We start from the raw sequence: 15,697 nt of genomic DNA, 5'->3' as shown, positions 1-15,697 counted from the left end.
CGTTTGTGTCATAAATTTGCAAAGCGTAATAATAAATAAAAGTTAGTGTATAAGGGAAATGAACTTGTTTTACTAAAACCATGCAAAACAGCTAAATTTTGAATGTTCTCAAAATTCCACGAAACTCGAACCAAAGGTAGGCCTTGACCCATGTATTTGTGTGGTAAATTCGCTAAGCGTAATAATAACTACAAGTCAGTGTAAAAGTGAAACAAACTTCCTGTAATAAAACCGTGCAAAACAGCTAAATTTTGAACGTTCTCACAATTCGATGAAACTTGAACCAAACGTAGGTCTAGTCCCATGCATTTGTGTGTAAATTTGATAAGCATAATAATAACTACAAGTTAGTGTAAAAGGGAAACGAACTTGCTTTAAAAAAATCGTGCAAAACAACTTAGTATCAAAGGTTCTCAGAATTCCACGAAACTTGACCCAAATGTGGTCTAGACCCATGCATTTGTGTGGTAAATTTGCTAAGCGTAATTATAATTAAAAGTTAGTGTAAAAATAGAAACGAACTTGCTTTAATAAACCGTGCAAAACAGCTAAATATTGAACGTTCATAGAATTCCATGAAACTTGACCCAAACGCTGGTCTACACACATTCGTTTGTGTAATAAATTTGCAAAGCGTAGTAATAAATAAAAGTTAGTGTATAAGGGAAACGAACTTGTTTTACTAAAACCATGCAAAACAGCTAAATTTTGAATGTTCTAAAAATTCCACGAAACTCGAACCAAAGGTAGGCCTTGACCCATGCATTTGTGTGGTAAATTCGCTAAGCGTAATAATAACTACAAGTCAGTGTAAAAGGGAAACGAACTTCGTTTAATAAAACCGTGCAAAACAGCTAAATTTTGAACGTTCTCACAATTCGATGAAACTTGAACCAAACGCAGGTCTAGTCCCATGCATTTGTGTGGTAAATTTGATAAGCATAATAATAGCTATAAGTTAGTGTAAAAGGGAAACGAACTTGCTTTAAAAAAATCGTGTAAAACAGCTTAGTATCAAACGTTCTCAGAATTCCACGAAACTTGACCCAAATGTGGTCTAGACCCATGCATTTGTGTGGTAAATTTGCTAAGCGTAATTATAATTACAAGTTAGTGTAAAAGGGAAACGAACTTGCTTTAAAAAAATCGTGCAAAACAGCTTAGTATCAAACGTTCTATGAATTCCATGAAATTTGACCCAAATGTGGTCTATACCCATGCATTTGTGTGGTAAATTTGCTAAGCGTAATTATAATTACAAGTTAGTGTAAAAACGGAAACGAACTTGCTTTAATAAATCGTTCAAAACAACTAAATATTGAACGTTCATAGAATTCCATGAAACTTGACCCATACGCTGGTCTACACCCATTCGTTTGTATCATAAATTTGCAAAGCGTAATAATAAATAAAAGTTAGTCTATAAGGGAAACGAACTTGCTTTACTAAAACCATGTAAAACAGCTAAATTTTGAATGTTCTCAAAATTCCCCGAAAATCGAACCAAACGTAGGCCTTGACCCATGCATTTGTGTGGTAAATTTGCTAAGCGTAATAATAACTACAAGTCAGCGTAAAAGGGAAACGAACTTCCTTTAATAAAACCGTGCAAAACAGCTAAATTTTGAACGTTCTCACAATTCGATGAAACTTGAACCAAACGAAGGTCTAGTCCCATGCATTTGTGTGGTAAATTTGATAAGCATAATAATAGCTACAAGTTAGTGTAAAAGGGAAACGAACTTGCTTTAAAAAAATCGTGCAAAACAGCTTAGTATCAAACGTTCTCAGAATTCCACGAAACTTGACCCAAATGTGGTCTAGACCCATGCATTTGTGTGGTAAATTTGCTAAGCGTAATTATAATTACAAGTTAGTGTTAAAGGGAAACGAACTTACTTTAAAAAAATCCTGCAAAACAGCTTAATATCAAACGTTCTCAGAATTCCACGAAACTTGACCGAAATGTGGTCTAGACCCATGCATTTGTATGGTAAATTTGCTAAGCGTAATTATAATTACAAGTTAGTGTAAAAATGGAACGAACTTGCTTTAATAAACCGTGGAAAACAGCTAAATATTGAACGTTCATAGAATTCCATGTAACTTGACCCAAACGTTGGTCTACTCCCATGCGTTTGTGTCGTAAATTTGCAAAGCGTAATAATAAATAAAAGCTAGTGTATAAGGGAAACGAACTTGCTTTACTAAAACCATGCAAAACAGCTAAATTTTGAATGTTCTCAAAATTCCACGAAACTCTAACTAAACGTAGGCCTTGACCCATGCATTTGTGTGGTAAATTTGCTAAGCGTAATAATAACTACAAGTCAGTGTAAAAGGGAATCGAACTTGCTTTAATAAAACCGTGCAAAACAGCTAAATTTTGAACGTTCTCACAATTCGATGAAACTTGAACCAAATGTAGGTCTAGTCCCATGCATTTGTGTGGTAAATTTGATAAGCATAATAATAACTACAAGTTAGTGTAAAAGGGAAACGAACTTGCTTTAAAAAAATCGTGCAAAACAGCTTAGTACCAAACGTTCTCAGAATTCTACGAAACTTGACCCAAATGTGGTCTAGACCCATGCATTTGTGTGGTAAATTTGCTAAGCGTAATTATAATTACAAGTTAGTGTAAAAATGGAAAGGAACTTGCTTTAATAAACCGTGCAAAACAGCTAAATATTGAACGTTCATAGAATTCCATAAAACTTGACCCAAACGCTGGTCTACACCCATTCGTTTGTGTCATAAATTTGCAAAGCGTAATAATAAATAAAAGTTAGTCTATAAGGGAAACGAACTTGCTTTACTAAAACCATGCAAAACAGCTAAATTTTGAATGTTCTCAAAATTCCACGAAACTTGAACCAAACGTAGGCCTTGACCCATGCATTTGTGTGGTAAATTTGCTAATCGTAATAATAACTACAAGTCAGCGTAAAAGGGAAACGAACTTCCTTTAATAAAACCGTGCAAAACAGCTAAATTTTGAATGTTCTCACAATTCGATGAAACTTGAACCAAACGCAGGTCTAGTCCCATGCATTTGTGTGGTAAATTTGATAAGCATAATAATAGCTACAAGTTAGTGTAAAAGGGAAACGAACTTGCTTTAAAAAAATCGTGCAAAACAGCTTAGTATCAAACGTTCTCAGAATTCCACGAAACTTGACCCAAATGTGGTCTAGACCCATGCATTTGTGTGGTAAATTTGCTAAGCGTAATTATAATTACAAGTTAGTGTAAAAGGGAAACGAACTTGCTTTAAAAAAATGCTGCAAAACAGCTTAGTATCAAACGTTCTCAGAATTCCACGAAACTTGACCCAAATGTGGTCTAGACCCATGCATTTGTGTGGTAAATTTGCTAAGCGTAATTATAATTACAAGTTAGTGTAAAAATAGAAACGAACTTGCTTTAATAAACCGTGCAAAACAGCTAAATATTGAACGTTCATAGAATTCCATTAAACTTGACCCAAACGCTGGTCTACACCCATTCGTTTGTGTCATAAATTTGCAAAGCGTAATAATAAATAAAAGTTAGTGTATAAGGGAAATGAACTTGTTTTACTAAAACCATGCAAAACAGCTAAATTTTGAATGTTCTCAAAATTCCACGAAACTCGAACCAAAGGTAGGCCTTGACCCATGTATTTGTGTGGTAAATTCGCTAAGCGTAATAATAACTACAAGTCAGTGTAAAAGTGAAACAAACTTCCTGTAATAAAACCGTGCAAAACAGCTAAATTTTGAACGTTCTCACAATTCGATGAAACTTGAACCAAACGTAGGTCTAGTCCCATGCATTTGTGTGTAAATTTGATAAGCATAATAATAACTACAAGTTAGTGTAAAAGGGAAACGAACTTGCTTTAAAAAAATCGTGCAAAACAACTTAGTATCAAAGGTTCTCAGAATTCCACGAAACTTGACCCAAATGTGGTCTAGACCCATGCATTTGTGTGGTAAATTTGCTAAGCGTAATTATAATTAAAAGTTAGTGTAAAAATAGAAACGAACTTGCTTTAATAAACCGTGCAAAACAGCTAAATATTGAACGTTCATAGAATTCCATGAAACTTGACCCAAACGCTGGTCTACACACATTCGTTTGTGTAATAAATTTGCAAAGCGTAGTAATAAATAAAAGTTAGTGTATAAGGGAAACGAACTTGTTTTACTAAAACCATGCAAAACAGCTAAATTTTGAATGTTCTAAAAATTCCACGAAACTCGAACCAAAGGTAGGCCTTGACCCATGCATTTGTGTGGTAAATTCGCTAAGCGTAATAATAACTACAAGTCAGTGTAAAAGGGAAACAAACTTCATTTAATAAAACCGTGCAAAACAGCTAAATTTTGAACGTTCTCACAATTCGATGAAACTTGAATCAAACGCAGGTCTAGTCCCACGCATTTGTGTGGTAAATTTGATAAGCATAATAATAACTACAAGTTAGTGTAAAAGGGAAACGAACTTGCTTTAAAAAAATCGTGCAAAACAGCTTAGTATCAAAGGTTCTCAGAATTCCACGAAACTTGACACAAATGTGGTCTAGACCCATGCATTTGTGTGGTAAATTTGCTAAGCGTAATTATAATTACAAGTTAGTGTAAAAGGGAAACGAACTTGCTTTAAAAAAATCGTGCAAAACAGCTTAGTATCAAACGTTCTCAGAATTCCACGAAACTTGACCCAAATGTGGTCCAGACCCATGCATTTGTGTGGTAAATTTGCTAAGCGTAATTATAATATAAGTTAGTGTAAAAATGGAAAGGAACTTGCTTTAATAAACCGTGCAAAACAGCTAAATATTGAACGTTCATAGAATTCCATGAAACTTGACCCAAACGCTGGTCTACACCCATTCGTTTGTGTCATAAATTTGAAAAGCGTAATAATAAATAAAAGTTAGTCTATAAGGGAAACGAACTTGCTTTACTAAACCATGCAAAACAGCTAAATTTTGAATGTTCTCAAAATTCCACTAAACTTGAACCAAACGTAGGCCTTGACCCATGCATTTGTGTGGCAAATTTGCTAATCGTAATAATAACTACAAGTCAGCGTAAAAGGGAAACGAACTTCCTTTAATAAAACCGTGCAAAACAGCTAAATTTTGAACGTTCTCACAATTTGATGAAACTTGAACCAAACGCAGGTCTAGTCCCATGCATTTGTGTGGTAAATTTGATAAGCATAATAATAGCTACAAGTTAGTGTAAAAGGGAAACGAACTTGCTTTAAAAAAATCGTGTAAAACAGCTTAGTATCAAACGTTCTCAGAATTCCACGAAACTTGACCCAAATGTGGTCTAGACCCATGCATTTGTGTGGTAAATTTGCTAAGCGTAATTATAATTACAAGTTAGTGTAAAAATAGAAACGAACTTGCTTTAATAAACCGTGGAAAACAGCTAAATATTGAACGTTCATAGAATTCCATGAAACATGACCCAAACGTTGGTCTACTCCCATGCGTTTGTGTCGTAAATTTTCAAAGCGTAATAATAAATAAAAGCTAGTGTATAAGGGAAACGAACTTGCTTTACTAAAACCATGCAAAACAGCTAAATTTTGAATGTTCTCAAACACGAAACTCGAACTAAACGTAGGCCTTGACCCATGCATTTGTGTGGTAAATTTGCTAAGCGTAATAATAACTACAAGTCAGTGTAAAAGGGAATCGAACTTGCTTTAATAAAACCGTGCAAAACAGCTAAATTTTGAACGTTCTCACAATTCGATGAAACTTGAACCAAATGTAGGCCTAGTCCCATGCATTTGTGTGGTAAATTTGCTAAGCGTAATTATAATTACAAGTTAGTGTAAAAGGGAAACGAACTTGCTTTAAAAAAATCGTGCAAAACAGCTTAGTATCAAACGTTCTCAGAATTCCACGAAACTTGACCCAAATGTGGTCTAGACCCATGCATTTGTGTGGTAAATTTGCTAAGCGTAATTATAATTACAAGTTAGTGTAAAAATGGAAAGGAACTTGCTTTAATAAACCGTGCAAAACAGCTAAATATTGAACTTTCATAGAATTCCATGAAACTTGACCCAAACGCTGGTCTACACCCATTCGTTTGTGTCATAAATTTGCAAAGCGTAATAATAAATAAAAGTTAGTCTATAAGGAAAACGAACTTGCTTTACTAAAACCATGCAAAACAGCTAAATTTTGAATGTTCTCAAAATTCCACGAAACTTGAACCAAACGTAGGCCTTGACCCATGCATTTGTGTGGTAAATTTGCTAATCGTAATAATAACTACAAGTCAGCATAAAAGGGAAACGAACTTCCTTTAATAAAACCGTGCAAAACAGCTAAATTTGGAACGTTCTCACAATTCGATGAAACTTGAACCAAACGCAGGTCTAGTCCCATGCATTTGTGTGGTAAATTTGATAAGCATAATAATAGCTACAAGTTAGTGTAAAAGGGAAACGAACTTGCTTTAAAAAAATCGTGTAAAACAGCTTAGTATCAAACGTTCTCAGAATTCCACGAAACTTGACCCAAATGTGGTCTAGACCCATGCATTTGTGTGGTAAATTTGCTAAGCGTAATTATAATTACAAGTTAGTGTAAAAGGGAAACGAACTTGCTTTAAAAAAATCGTGCAAAACAGCTTAGTATCAAACGTTCTCAGAATTCCATGAAATTTGACCCAAATGTGGTCTAGACCCATGCATTTGTGTGGTAAATTTGCTAAGCGTAATTATAATTACAAGTTAGTGTAAAAATGGAAACGAACTTGCTTTAATAAACCGTGCAAAATAACTAAATATTGAACGTTCATAGAATTCCATGAAACTTGACCCATACGCTGGTCTACACCCATTCGTTTGTGTCATAAATTTGCAAAGCGTAATAATAAATAAAAGTTAGTCTATAAGGGAAACGAACTTGCTTTACTAAAACCATGTAAAAAAGCTAAATTTTGAATGTTCTCAAAATTGCACGAAAATCGAACCAAACGTAGGCCTTAACCCATGCATTTGTGTGGTAAATTTGCTAAGCGTAATAATAACTACAAGTCAGCGTAAAAGGGAAACGAACTTCCTTTAATAAAACCGTGCAAAACAGCTAAATTTTGAACGTTCTCACAATTCGATGAAACTTGAACCAAACGTAGGTCTAGTCCCATGCATTTGTGTGGTAAATTTGATAAGCATAATAATAGCTACAAGTTAGTGTAAAAGGGAAACGAACTTGCTTTAAAAAAATCGTGCAAAACAGCTTAGTATCAAACGTTCTCAAAATTCCACGAAACTTGACCCAAATGTGGTCTAGACCCATGCATTTGTGTGGTAAATTTGCTAAGCGTAATTATAATTACAAGTTAGTGTTAAAGGGAAACGAACTTGCTTTAAAAAAATCCTGCAAAACAGCTTAATATCAAACGTTCTCAAAATTCCACGAAACTTGACCGAAATGTGGTCTAGACCCATGCATTTGTGTGGTAAATTTGTTAAGCGTAATTATAATTACAAGTTAGTGTAAAAATGGAAACGAACTTGCTTTAATAAACAGTGGAAAACAGCTAAATATTGAACGTTCATAGAATTCCATGAAACTTGACCCAAACGTTGGTCTACTCCCATGCGTTTGTGTCGTAAATTTGCAAAGCGTAATAATAAATAAAAGCTAGTGTATAAGGGAAACGAACTTGCTTTACTAAAACCATGCAAAACAGCTAAATTTTGAATGTTCTCAAAATTCCACGAAACTCGAACTAAACGTAGGCCTTGACCCATGCATTTGTGTGGTAAATTTGCTAAGCGTAATAATAACTACAAGTCAGTGTAAAAGGGAATCGAACTTGCTTTAATAAAACCGTGCAAAAAAGCTAAATTTTGAACGTTCTCACAATTCGATGAAACTTGAACCAAATGTAGGTCTAGTCTCATGCATTTGTGTGGTAAATTTGATAAGCATAATAATAACTACAAGTTAGTGTAAAAGCGAAACGAACTTGCTTTAAAAAAATCGTGCAAAACAGCTTAGTATCAAACGTTCTCAGAATTCTACGAAACTTGACCCAAATGTGGTCTAGACCCATGCATTTGTGTGGTAAATTTGCTAAGCGTAATTATAATTACAAGTTAGTGTAAAAATGGAAAGGAACTTGCTTTAATAAACCGTGCAAAACAGCTAAATATTGAACGTTCATAGAATTCCATGAAACTTGACCCAAACGCTGGTCTACACCCATTCGTTTGTGTCATAAATTTGCAAAGCGTAATAATAAATAAAAGTTAGTCTATAAGGGAAACGAACTTGCTTTACTAAAACCATGCAAAACAGCTAAATTTTGAATGTTCTCAAAATTCCACGAAACTTGAACCAAACGTAGGCCTTGAACCATGCATTTGTGTGGTAAATTTGCTAATCGTAATAATAACTACAAGTCAGCGTAAAAGGGAAACGAACTTCCTTTAATAAAACCGTGCAAAACAGCTAAATTTTGAACGTTCTCACAATTTGATGAAACTTGAACCAAACGCAGGTCTAGTCCCATGCATTTGTGTGGTAAATTTGATAAGCATAATAATAGCTACAAGTTAGTGTAAAAGGGAAACGAACTTGCTTTAAAAAAATCGTGTAAAACAGCTTAGTATCAAACGTTCTCAGAATTCCACGAAACTTGACCCAAATGTGGTCTAGACCCATGCATTTGTGTGGTAAATTTGCTAAGCGTAATTATAATTACAAGTTAGTGTAAAAGGGAAACGAACTTGCTTTAAAAAAATCGTGCAAAACAGCTTAGTATCAAACGTTCTCAGAATTCCACGAAACTTGACCCAAATGTGGTCTAGACCCATGCATTTGTGTGGTAAATTTGCTAAGCGTAATTATAATTACAAGTTAGTGTAAAAATAGAAACGAACTTGCTTTAATAAACCGTGCAAAACAGCTAAATATTGAACGTTCATAGAATTCCATGAAACTTGACCCAAACGCTGGTCTACACCCATTCGTTTGTGTCATAAATTTGCAAAGTGTAATAATAAATAAAAGTTAGTGTATAAGGGAAATGAACTTGTTTTACTAAAACCATGCAAAACAGCTAAATTTTGAATGTTCTCAAAATTCCACGAAACTCGAACCAAAGGTAGGCCTTGACCCATGTATTTGTGTGGTAAATTCGCTAAGCGTAATAATAACTACAAGTCAGTGTAAAAGGGAAACAAACTTCCTGTAATAAAACCGTGCAAAACAGCTAAATTTTGAACGTTCTCACAATTCGATGAAACTTGAACCAAACGTAGGTCTAGTCCCATGCATTTGTGTGGTAAATTTGATAAGCATAATAATAACTACAAGTTAGTGTAAAAGGGAAACGAACTTGCTTTAAAAAAATCGTGCAAAACAACTTAGTATCAAAGGTTCTCAGAATTCCACGAAACTTGACCCAAATGTGGTCTAGACCCATGCATTTGTGTGGTAAATTTGCTAAGCGTAATTATAATTACAAGTTAGTGTAAAAAGGAAACGAACTTGTTTTAAAAAAATCGTGCAAAACAGCTTAGTATCAAACGTTCTCAGAATTCCACGAAACTTGACCCAAATGTGGTCTAGACCCATGCATTTGTGTGGTAAATTTGCTAAGCGTAATTATAATTAAAAGTTAGTTTAAAAATAGAAACGAACTTGCTTTAATAAACCGTGCAAAACAGCTAAATATTGAACGTTCATAGAATTCCATGAAACTTGACCCAAACGCTGGTCTACACCCATTCGTTTGTGTCATAAATTTGCAAAGCGTAATAATAAATAAAAGTTAGTGTATAAGGGAAACGAACTTGTTTTACTAAAACCATGCAAAACAGCTAAATTTTGAATGTTCTAAAAATTCCACGAAACTCGAACCAAAGGTAAGCCTTGGCCCATGCATTTGTGTGGTAAATTCGCTAAGCGTAATAATAACTACAAGTCAGTGTAAAAGGGAAACAAACTTCCTTTAATAAAACCGTGCAAAACAGCTAAATTTTGAACGTTCTCACAATTCGATGAAACTTGAACCAAACGCAGGTCTAGTCCCATGCATTTGTGTGGTAAATTTGATAAGCATTATAATAACTACAAGTTAGTGTAAAAGGGAAACGAACTTGCTTTAAAAAAATCGTGCAAAACAGCTTAGTATCAAAGGTTCTCAGAATTCCACGAAACTTGACACAAATGTGGTCTAGACCCATGCATTTGTGTGGTAAATTTGCTAAGCGTAATTATAATTACAAGTTAGTGTAAAAGGGAAACGAACTTGCTTTAAAAAAATCGTGCAAAACTGTGACGCCCCAAAAATTATAATATATAATTGGCGGATTAATTGGTAAATTTTTATGAAACTTAGTTAATTAGTATATAAATTATGGGCCATAATTAGAATATAATAAAATTTGAACGGATTAAATTGAAATTTGTTATAATATTTTGGGACAATTTGTATTAATTAAGAAATTGGGAAGGACGTAATGGGTATTTTGAGAAAAGTTTAATTAAATCAATAAAATAATAATAATATTAAGTATAAAAAAATATAATATATATATATATATATATATAGCATGAGAGAGAAAGTGGAGAGTGTGAGGTGGGGGCCACCACCCCACCGCCTCACTCTCTCATTCTTTTCTTTCTTTTTATTATACACATACATTTACACACACATGCACAATTATACACACAACACACACATTTCAAATTGCAATTTCTTCCTTCGGCAGAAAACAGAGGTATGAAATTATAATTATAATTTTATTTAATTTATATCATTATATTATTTAATTAGTTCATTTATTAAATGTTGTTTATACTAAGTGATGTACTATTTAATCGGAGTATTTTACGAGTTTGGCTATTTAAAATAGTGTCGAATTAAATATCAAATTGGATATAAAAATGATATCGTTGGTTAATTAGATTATTAAATTTATTAGATTTGAATGTTGCTATAGCCAATTTATATAATTCCATCGGAATTGTTAACTAAATACGCAATTCTACATATTGTTATTTAATTAAATTATATAATAGCGAGAAAGTGATAAGAAATCCGTAGAAATATTCTGAAAATTATATTTAATAAATGGTATGTTAATAAAGAGGAAAAACGAAGATGTGTACTTCGATAGAAGTGGAATATTAAAGAATTAGTAGAAATTGTACGAATAATATTTAATATTACATTTAAAACAATTACAATATTCTCGATATATTAATTGTGTGTGGTATAACTCATTATAGGATACGGGGGTGAGGTGAAAGGACTGACAATTAGCGATTGAGTAAAAAGAAACGTTGTGAGGTTGAGGTAAGTAAATAATTAGTATTATCTATATATGTTCTCTTTATTTGTGCTATTACTGTTATATAAATTTGTGGTTCATGCTGCCACTGATTTGTCTGAAACTATATGAGTGATGAATGATTTGATTTGATTGACGGTATTGTGTACGTGGAATGAGGAAATACGTTGGAATAATATGTTTATTGTTTGATGTATTGTGGATGTTTGAAACTGAGAATATGTAATGATATATTATTTTACGTTACTAGTTGCTTACAAGAATGGTGATATGTGGAAATGAGGGAGTGGTGGAAATTGAATATAATTGTGGCGTGAATACCCCTTGATGTGTTGAAAAGCCTGTAAGGCGAAATGAAATGAAAAGAGCTTTGATGCGATATGAGAAAGAAATGAAATGAAAAGAGATTTGATGCGATATGAAAAAAAAGATGTGATATGAAAAGAGCTATGATGCGAAATAAAAGAGCTATGATGCGAATTGAAAGAGCTATGATGCGAATTGAAAGAGCTATGATGCGAAATGAGATTGATGAGCCGGCTATCAAGGGGATTCACTTAAATTTATATGACGGTGAGATTGAGTTGACGGGAAAAACACGATATCACCTTCTGGTAAGCAAACTAGGGAAAAAGAAGTTTAATTGATTATTTTATTGTGAGATAGCTATGTGGTGTACTACAGTTGATTATGTTCGAGTTAAATTGACTGTAATCCATGCATGTTGCCTACTTGTCATGTTTGGGCTGTGTTTGATGTACATATATAGATAGGGCTGATTATTTACTTATTGAGTGGCAGGCTCATCCCTCTGTTGACATTTTCTTTCAAGAGTAGACTTTGAGGTATCTGACTGTTGAAGAATAGGTCTACGCACTATACTCAGTCAGGTCGGGCCAGTATGCTGTTTCTCCTTTTTGTCAGCTAGAGTACGAATCTTATTTTGTTTGTATAAAGAGAACGTAGGAATGGAGATTAACTGTGGTGGACTACTCGAGGTGTTTGATTTGTATATATGATGTTGTGGGTTGATTATATTGTTATGACGTTGGGGTTACGTATACACATGGATTAAATTATTATGTGCATTTATATATATAAATACAGGGATACAATAAATATGACGTTTAGGGTAGGTATAGCCCTTGTAGCAAAGGGGGTGCTACAAAAACAGCTTAGTATCAAACGTTCTCAGAATTCCACGAAACTTGACCCAAATGTGGTTTAGACCCATGCATTTGTGTGGTAAATTTGTTAAGCGTAATTATAATTACAAGTTAGTGTAAAAATGGAAAGGAACTTGCTTTAATAAACCGTGCAAAACAGCTAAATATTGAACGTTCATAGAATTCCATGAAACATGACCCAAACGCTGGTCTACACCCATTCGTTTGTGTCATAAATTTGCAAAGCGTAATAATAAATAAAAGTTAGTCTATAAGGAAAACGAACTTGCTTTACTAAAACCATGCAAAACAGCTAAATTTTGAATGTTCTCAAAATTCCACGAAACTTGAACCAAACGTAGGCCTTGACCCATTCATTTGTGTGGTAAATTTGCTAATCGTAATAATAACTACAAGTCAGCGTAAAAGGGAAACGGACTTCCTTTAATAAAACCGTGCAAAACAGCTAAATTTTGAACGTTCTCACAATTCGATGAAACTTGAACCAAACGCAGGTCTAGTCCCATGCATTTGTGTGGTAAATTTGATAAGCATAATAATAGCTACAAGTTAGTGTAAAAGGGAAACGAACTTGCTTTAAAAAAATCGTGTAAAACAGCTTAGTATCAAACGTTCTCAGAATTTCACGAAACTTGACCCAAATGTGGTCTAGACCCATGCATTTGTGTGGTAAATTTGCTCAGCGTAATTATAATTACAAGTTAGTGTAAAAGGGAAACGAACTTGCTTTAAAAAAATCCTGCAAAACAGCTTAGTATCAAACGTTCTCAGAATTCCACGAAACTTGACCCAAATGTGGTCTAGACCCATGCATTTGTGTGGTAAATTTGCTAAGCGTAATTATAATTACAAGTTAGTGTAAAAATAGAAACGAACTTGCTTTAATAAACCGTGCAAAACAGCTAAATATTGAACGTTTATAGAATTCCATGAAACTTGACCCAAACGCTGGTCTACACCCATTCGTTTGTGTCATAAATTTGCAAAGCGTAATAATAAATAAAAGTTAGTGTATAAGGGAAATGAACTTGTTTTACTAAAACCATGCAAAACAGCTAAATTTTGAATGTTCTCAAAATTCCACGAAACTCGAACCAAAGGTAGGCCTTGACCCATGTATTTGTGTGGTAAATTCGCTAAGCGTAATAATAACTACAAGTCAGTGTAAAAGGGAAACAAACTTCCTTTAATAAAACCGTGCAAAACAGCTAAATTTTGAACGTTCTCACAATTCGATGAAACTTGAACCAAACGTAGGTCTAGTCCCATGCATTTGTGTGGTAAATTTGATAAGCATAATAATAACTACAAGTTAGTGTAAAAGGGAAACGAACTTGCTTTAAAAAAATCGTGCAAAACAACTTAGTATCAAAGGTTCTCAGAATTCCACGAAACTTGACCCAAATGTGGTCTAGACCCATGCATTTGTGTGTTAAATTTGCTAAGCGTAATTATAATTACAAGTTAGTGTAAAAAGGAAACGAACTTGTTTTAAAAAAATCGTGCAAAACAGCTTAGTATCAAACGTTCTCAGAATTCCACGAAACTTGACCCAAATGTGGTCTAGACCCATGCATTTGTGTGGTAAATTTGCTAAGCGTAATTATAATTAAAAGTTAGTGTAAAAATAGAAACGAACTTGCTTTAATAAACCGTGCAAAACAGCTAAATATTGAACGTTCATAGAATTCCATGAAACTTGACCCAAACGTTGGTCTACACCAATTCGTTTGTGTCATAAATTTGCAAAGCGTAATAATAAATAAAAGTTAGTGTATAAGGGAAACGAACTTGTTTTACTAAAACCATGCAAAACAGCTAAATTTTGAATGTTCTAAAAATTCCACGAAACTCGAACCAAAGGTAGGCCTTGACCCATGCATTTGTGTGGTAAATTCGCTAAGCGTAATAATAACTACAAGTCAGTGTAAAAGGGAAACAAACTTCCTTTAATAAAACCGTGCAAAACAGCTAAATTTTGAACGTTCTCACAATTCGATGAAACTTGAACCAAACGCAGGTCTAGTCCCTTGCATTTGTGTGGTAAATTTGATAAGCATAATAATAACTACAAGTTAGTGTAAAAGGGAAACGAACTTGCTTTAAAAAAATCGTGCAAAACAGCTTAGTATCAAAGGTTCTCAGAATTCCACGAAACTTGACACAAATGTGGTCTAGACCCATGCATTTGTGTGGTAAATTTGCTAAGCGTAATTATAATTACAACTTAGTGTAAAAATGGAAACGAACTTGCTTTAATAAGCCGTGCAAAACAGCTAAACATTGAACGTTCTCAGAATTCCACGAAACTTGACCCAAATGTGGTCTAGACCCATGCATTTGTGTGGTAAATTTGCTAAGCGTAATTATACTTACAAGTTAGTGTAAAAATAGAAACGAACTTGCTTTAATAAACCGTGCAAAACAGCTAAATATTGAACGTTCATAGCATTCCATGAAACTTGACCCAAACGCTGGTCTACACCCATTCGTTTGTGTCATAAATTTGCAAAGCGTAATAATAAATAAAAGTTAGTGTATAAGGGAAACGAACTTGTTTTACTAAAACCATGCAAAACAGCTAAATTTTGAATGTTCTAAAAATTCCACGAAACTCGAACCAAAGGTAGGCCTTGACCCATGCATTTGTGTGGTAAATTCGCTAAGCGTAATAATAACTACAAGTCAGTGTAAAAGGGAAACAAACTTCCTTTAATAAAACCGTGCAAAATAGCTAAATTTTGAACGTTCTCACAATTCGATGAAACTTGAACCAAACGTTGGTCTAGTCCCATGCATTTGTGTGGTAAATTTGATAAGCATAATAATAGCTACAAGTTAGTGTAAAAGGGAAACGAACTTGCTTTAAAAAAATCGTGCAAAACAGCTTAGTATCAAACGTTCTCAAAATTCCACGAAACTTGACCCAAATGTGGTCTAGACCCATGCATTTGTGTGGTAAATTTGCTAAGCGTAATTATAATTACAAGTTAGTGTTAAAGGGAAACGAACTTGCTTTAAATAAATCCTGCAAAACAGCTTAATATCAAACGTTCTCAGAATTCCACGAAACTTGACCGAAATGTGGTCTAGACCCATGCATTTGTGTGGTAAATTTGTTAAGCGTAATTATAATTACAAGTTAGTGTAAAAATGGAAACGAACTTGCTTTAATAAACCGT

The 15,697-nt window shown here is 33.8% G+C and overlaps 1 long non-coding RNA gene across 2 annotated transcripts; it reads left to right on the top strand.

Annotated features, from left to right (window-relative positions):
• The first annotated feature begins 10,694 nt into the window (after window positions 1–10,694).
• On the top strand, window positions 10,695–12,389 carry LOC148788674 (uncharacterized). 2 transcript variants are annotated; one of them, XR_016064919.1, is made up of 3 exons: window positions 10,695–10,755; window positions 11,267–11,333; window positions 12,130–12,389. It is a non-coding gene; the product is annotated as an uncharacterized LOC148788674 (long non-coding RNA). The 2 variants fall into 2 exon arrangements; XR_016064918.1 differs by having other exon boundaries at window positions 11,267–12,389.
• The last annotated feature ends 3,308 nt before the right edge of the window (window positions 12,390–15,697 follow it).

The sequence above is a fragment of the Sesamum indicum genome, linkage group LG3 (genome assembly GCF_026168435.1).
Source record: "Sesamum indicum cultivar Baizhima isolate 11 linkage group LG3, ASM2616843v1, whole genome shotgun sequence".
Lineage (NCBI taxonomy): Eukaryota > Viridiplantae > Streptophyta > Magnoliopsida > Lamiales > Pedaliaceae > Sesamum > Sesamum indicum.
Note: the sequence above shows the minus strand (reverse complement) of the source record. Positions and strands in the feature narration are given on the sequence as shown.